This window comes from Priapulus caudatus, unplaced genomic scaffold (assembly GCF_000485595.1).
Source record: "Priapulus caudatus unplaced genomic scaffold, Priapulus_caudatus-5.0.1 Scaffold396, whole genome shotgun sequence".
Classification (NCBI taxonomy): Eukaryota; Metazoa; Priapulida; class Priapulimorpha; order Priapulimorphida; family Priapulidae; genus Priapulus; species Priapulus caudatus.
Genome location: NW_014577457.1, coordinates 89623 through 96284, shown reverse-complemented (window position 1 = coordinate 96284; position 6662 = coordinate 89623). Strand labels below are relative to the sequence as shown.

Genomic DNA, 6662 nt, shown 5'->3' with positions numbered 1-6662 from the left:
CGTGGTGAGTGTTAATTATTAGGTAATAGATAGCGTTTGCTAACTTACTACTTACAACATTGTCACTACTGAAGATCAATTGTTTGATGTTCGTTAATTGTTTATGGTAAATGTTCGTTAGTCGTTCATGTTTAATGTTGTATGTTTATATGTTTGCTGTGTTTTAGAACTACACTTTGTGCCATCAAGGTACAAAAGTAATTTGCGGTGGGAGTAGTGTAACAGTGCCCAGTTAATATGTAACAGGGCTTCGTTAATATGTAGAGTAGGTAATTACAGAATTACAGAAAACTAAAATGGTAAAGTATAATGAGCCAACACCCCGGATAACGCTTCGGATGTTTGTTGGGAAGAACACCGGGGTGGAAGCTCGTAGAAGACAGGAAGTGCGTAGTCGAGTAACGTAGTGCTGGGTACACGTGTGACTACACGTGGGGGCGACATGATTTGTAAATGTCAACTCGATCTTGGACACAACAGCTATATCTGATATAAAGATATGCTGATCGAAATATTCGTTGCACCACACGCTGAAACAAGCGGGAGAGCAGTAATATCTTACAATCATATGTAAATGTATCGTCGTTCGAAATGACCGCGTTGAACCTTATTCTATTAATATGTTAACGAGGTGAACGATGGACATAAAGAATAACAACAAAGTAGTTAGTAATTAGTAAAGAGTGAAGAGACAGTAGGTACCAGTCTAACATGCCTCGTACTTACAATCGTCCTCATCCGTATCGCAATCTGAGAATCCATCACATACATCCCATAGACTTATACACGAGCAATCACCACACGTGAACCTAGATGATGGGCAGACGCACCCTGAAAGTACGCGCGCGGAGAATGTCATCATTGCACGAAATATATGTGGATATAATGACGTCACGCACTCGCGAAGCATGACAAGGCCACGTGGTACGGTCAGGGCCTCAGGACGCATGCGCATTCACATGGCGGCGAGAACGCGAATGTAGTAACGCCACCGAGCGCACTATACTTGAGAATCATCAGTCTAATTTTCACAGATAACATTGCAGGTAAATTCAACATCATAACTAGTAGCTATTCATACACGGCGAGCGTAGAATCATGTAGTCGTGTGAATTATGACCGAATGTGTTCGCCATGTACGTATATTTACAATTGCGCAAATTATGTAGTAGTCTAATGCTTTTAATAGCAATTTATTTATTTATTTATTTACTTATTTATGTATTTATTTACTTATTTATTTATTTATTTAGTTAGTTAGTTACTTAGTTAGTTAGTAAGTTAGTTAGTTATATATTTATTTATGTATTTATGTATTTATTATTTATTTATTTATTTAACACAATATGTGACATGATTACAGCATTAAATCCATGGACCTTTTAACAATGCGTTGATGGGATAATAGTATGAACAATATTGTTGTAGTAGTAGTAGTAATACTAATAGTATTAATAGAAGTACTGATAATTCTAATTACCATGGCAATCCGACTCGTCTGACATATCTCCACAGTCATCATGGCCGTCGCAAACACGAGAGAGTGGAATGCAGAATCCCCTTCCTCCACAGTCATATTCACGTACATCATCGCACTCCCCTGAACGTAACGAGATCGATTATTTACATTATTAAATTCATAATAACTATTTATCTTTATTATTATTATTATTATTTAGGAAATTATGAATAGTCTAGGACGCGTTGTGTTGTGCTGCAGTGGTTTAATGCGTTTACGTAGCAGCGCGTCTAGATTATACGTCAGTTATTAAACAGAGCAGGTCAATTCGCCACGCAAAAAAAATATATTATTCTGTCTATCTATCGGTCTGTCTGCGGTTTCGTTCGCCAATCCGTACGTTCGCCCATCTGTCTATCCGGCTGTGTATCTCAGCGTCTATCTCAGCGTCTATCTCAGCGTCTATCTCAGCGTCTATTTATCCGAACGCGTGTTTTGAATTCGCCTGGTGTAATAACTTTCAAGCAATGCCGATATGTACAAGATACGGGAGCACTGCTAAGATTACATACCGCAGTTTTCCTCGTCGCTCTCGTCAGTGGTCCCACAGTCATATTCACCGTCACACACGTAGCTAAGAGGAACACAGATTCCACTAGCGCACGTATACTCTTCTGAGCTGCAGGAAGGTGGCGCTGCGAGCAAAAAATATGTTTATTCAAATACTTCGTAATAGTATAAAAAAATTATTTCTACGTCGCTGTAAGGTTCCTTGTCGTCAAATTCTATTCAAATAATTCGTAATAGTATTAAAAAAATTCTTTCTAATTTGCCCGGTAACCTCGTGACTGTTACTAATAATAGCGGTCACAATTATTATCGCTATCAGAATAATAACTGGAATAGGCCTACTAGTATTATCCTAATCATACTCCTAATACTAATCCTAGTTTATCTTATCTTCATTCGTCATGTTAATCAAATGATCATATGATTATCCATCCTTTATTCATCATCTCATTCATCATGATCATATTTATAATTATAATTGTATTCGTATTAAATATAATTAACTTCTTAATCACGCAAAATTGTCGTATTTTTAGTGTAATTTTCGTTACGTAGATGAGTCATGTACAGAGTGCGTATAGTTGTTATACTTACGACAGCTATATTCATCGGTACTATCCCAGCAGTCTGGTATGCCGTCACACTGTTTAGTTGCGTTAATACATTCCCCGTTAGCGCATTGATATTGATCTGGCGAACAGGTCTTTTCAGCTGAAATGCAATAAATCATTTTGTTTCTAGAATAGCTATAATCTATAATAGCTAATAAATCTATTCAGTAAATCACCATCTCTTTCACTCGTACGCGAGTGCGTGTGTGCGTGTGTGCGTGTGTGCGTGTGTGCGTGTGTGTGTGAGTGCGTGCGTGCGTGCGCGCTTGTTAAGAGGTGAATATTGGTGTGTCTGCGTGTATGTAAAACGCATTCTCGATATTATCTTCTCGCCTGCCATCTCAGTACGTATCGTGCTCATCGCGCAAACACATCTTTGACATCCCACGTAGAACGCCAACAATGACTGTCAAACAAGATGGCGTTATATATTACCATCTATTAAATGACATCAAATACAAGCTAAAAAAACACCAATTTAAATAGCATTAGGAACAACGACTGTATATCAGTGTCTTGCATTATTAATTGTAGCTTTATTCCGAAATAAAAGTGTGCTGTTTCTTTTCTCGAGTTTTGTGGTTTGCATCTATGACGATCTGTTGGCTTACCGCAGCCAGCTTCATCGGATCCGTCGCCACAATCATCTGCCCCGTCGCATTGCCAGCCGGCAGGAATACACCTCTTGTTATCACAGGAAATCTCCCAGGTGGCGCAAGTGTACTCCGGTATGCAGTCAGCGTCTAGTACTGTGCAGTTGAAGCGTCCACTATCGCATGAACTGTGGCATGAAACGAAGGCAGTAGAATTAGAGAAATACAGTATGCGTTTGGCGAAAATCAACTGATTTTGAACAGCGGGTTTCTTGACGTTCTTCGGTAAATGCATTTTTTGTGGGCGTAACCACAGCGTGCAGCAACGGCGTATGTAGTCTATCTCTGCGGGCTTGTACCAACAGCATGGTGGTCTTGGTGTCATATATATATATATATATATACGAGCACGCTCACATATGCGTGCGCATATGCGTGCTTTTTTTGTTGATTAGAGAAAACCAGCCAAGTGACTCACTAACCAGTTCTGGCAGTTTTCGTAGTACACTGTCCCTTGTTCGTACTGAACGCCCATGTGATAGCACGGGCATTTGTCCGCCGGTATGCAGCGGTTGCCTGTCCAGTAACAAACACAACTTCATATTACGACTGTCGTATCTAGATTCATGCACATAATTTGGTTTATTTACATAGTCTGTTCAAACTAGGCGTGAGCTCGCGTAGCTTTCCACTAGTTTAAATATATATATTCCATTTTGCACGGGCTAACTGTCGGATAGCCAGCGTAAAGCGATGCTATAAAGAACAGAGAACTAAGGATTTCTATTAGACGCGTTCTGCTGTCGTGGAATTGGTCACCTTCGCTCGCGGTAGATTTTTGTTTGACGCTCGTTCGTGAGTATATACGCAAGTATCTCAATCAATCTCTATCGCGAGTATACGCTAATCTAGTAAACATTTCGTATTAGTGAATATGATCCTTATATTTATACATATATCCCCTGATCCATCGCAGTGGACTCACCGTGTGCTATGTAGCCGGGAGGACAGAAGCATCCTTCTACACATCCGCTTGCGTAGCATTCCGGTCCGGGGTTGTCTCCTATGTTCTGACAGGTTTCCTGGCACATTGGCCCGCATGCTTGATACGTGAGCCCATTCTCGCACTGTATAGCTGTGGGAAAATATATCCTGGATATATATCTATACATATATATCGATATATATATATATATATATATATATCCGGATAGCTGTGCGAAAATAAATCCACATATATAAAGCATAATATATATATATATAATATTTATAAGTCCATTTTCCACATGTACGCATTTAGGAGATACACCCAGCAAAGCTGATAATACAAAATACACTTTTATACACTATTTATATATATAGTATACAGTACTCTGCACCTATACGTTCTTGTTAATACTAATCTAAATCCGATCGGTCAGAAGAAGTACAAATTATTCATAAAAAAGAGCCGTTTTTTTGCGATACGAGTATACTACGAGAAAACTCACCAACAAAAAAGGAATAGATAACGTCGAAAATAATATATTTATGATGATGTATATAGTATATCGATATACAATAATTTTAGGTAGAAACAACGAAAGCTATTGTCAACCATATTTCTTGGTTCGGAAGTATATTACGCTCAAATTCGTAACCCGTTAACACGACAAATGTCTGTTAATAGCATATATATATATATATTGTGCCGGTCGCCATAGTGCGGGAGCCACAGGTAGCCATGGTAACAGAAGAATGTGAGAGCGGGACTTTTGTTGATCGCGTCAAGAGTTGTTTTGTTAACGTGCGGGCGGGCGTAATTTAGACCGGGCGTTAAGCGATCTCTTGACGGGCAAGTTAGCGATATCCCTTATATCGCCGGTACAGTTACGCACATTGTTACGTGCCGTTAAAGATAATCTGCCTAATTACCTGGCTTTGCCACGAGCTATTGAGGAGGCTTTTTTCTATTATTATGATTTGCTCGAGACAGTGGTAGTGCCCACTGCCACGTCTTTTCATGTGCTAACGTTTTTACCATTAAAACATGTTGGCCAGATTTTCGATGTATATCAGATCATATCTACACCCGTTTTCATTCCAAATTCTACAGCTTATGTCTATTCATCAGTTCACGTTACGTGGCATTTGCGCAAAATAGAGCACGTTATTTTTTTTCCCTCAGGTCGCACGCATCGAGCCATGCATTGATAACAATCACGATATTTGTCGGTCCGCTTCCGAAATATATTATGTCGCAAATTCTTTTGACTGTATAGTGCTCTTTTCTTTAATCACGAGGAGCAGATTCCGCGGCGCAGATTTCGCGCGGCTTTACCTTGACCGTTGCATGTCACAATTGGGTAATTATTCACCCCCTGTTACTACAGACATCCGAATTTTATCTCAGCAGGTTGTCACTTTGACTTTCGGCTGTTCAGCGCATTCACGTTCATTCAATTAGCCCGAGTTCCATTCATTTTCGGGAGTTTAGAGACAACGGGCATGGGTTTTAATTTACTGCGTGGGCACCACGCACATTGTGTCGGCACATCGTTTTGTACTGATTTAGTACTGATATTGAATTGATTGTATTGTATTGTACTGATTATTTAGTAAGATTTATTTGTAGGGTTATATCGATAGTCACCTTATTAGTTCGGTTTACATTGTTGTTGTTTTGTTGTGTATTTCATCTTTAGCCGTGTAGGACCGGCGAGCGAATACTCCTACTGTATCTCCTGCATGTCGTAGAAGGCGACTAATCGGAGTTGGTGTCAGGAAGCGCATCCGGCCGTAAAACACTAGTTTCGGTATTGCCTATTGTTTTTTTTTATTATTGTATTTTGTGAGTGATTATGTTCAATGTTATTTTGAGGCTGTGTCATTGTATACACAGACTTGTTGCTATTGTGTCGTGGTGAGTGTTAATTATTAGGTAATAGATAGCGTTTGCTAACTTACTACTTACAACATTGTCACTACTGAAGATCAATTGTTTGATGTTCGTTAATTGTTTAACTTTGTGGTAAATGTTCGTTAATCGTTCATGTTAAATGTTGTATGTTTATATGTTTGCTGTGTTTTAGAACTACACTTTGTGCCGTCTCCTCAAGGCACGCAAAGTAATTTGCGGTGGAGTAGTTAACAGCAGGCCCAGTTAATAGTAAACAGCGGCGCTCGTTAATAAGAATCAGAGATAGCTAATCTCACAAAATTACAAGACAATTAAAATGTAAAGTATAATGAAGACCAACACCCCAGATAAACGCATCGATGATCTTCGATAGGGAAGACACCGGCGGTGGAAGCTCTTAGAATACAAGCGAAGTGCGCATGTGAAATCTACACGTGAGTAGAAACGTATTGTAAAGTCCATTTCAACTAATTACACGATTAACCCGACACCTTGGCTGACAGCCTAAGCACGTGCAGACTGAATGTCTT

The 6662-nt window shown here is 39.4% G+C and overlaps 1 long non-coding RNA gene across 1 annotated transcript; it reads right to left on the bottom strand.

Moving 5' to 3' along the window:
• Positions 1-745: 745 nt before the first annotated feature.
• On the bottom strand, positions 746-2083 carry LOC106809928. The gene is made up of 3 exons (XR_001393930.1): positions 2032-2083; positions 1481-1600; positions 746-831 (listed from the first exon to the last, which is right to left on the bottom strand). It is a non-coding gene; the product is annotated as an uncharacterized LOC106809928 (long non-coding RNA).
• Between the last annotated feature and the right edge of the window lie 4579 nt (positions 2084-6662).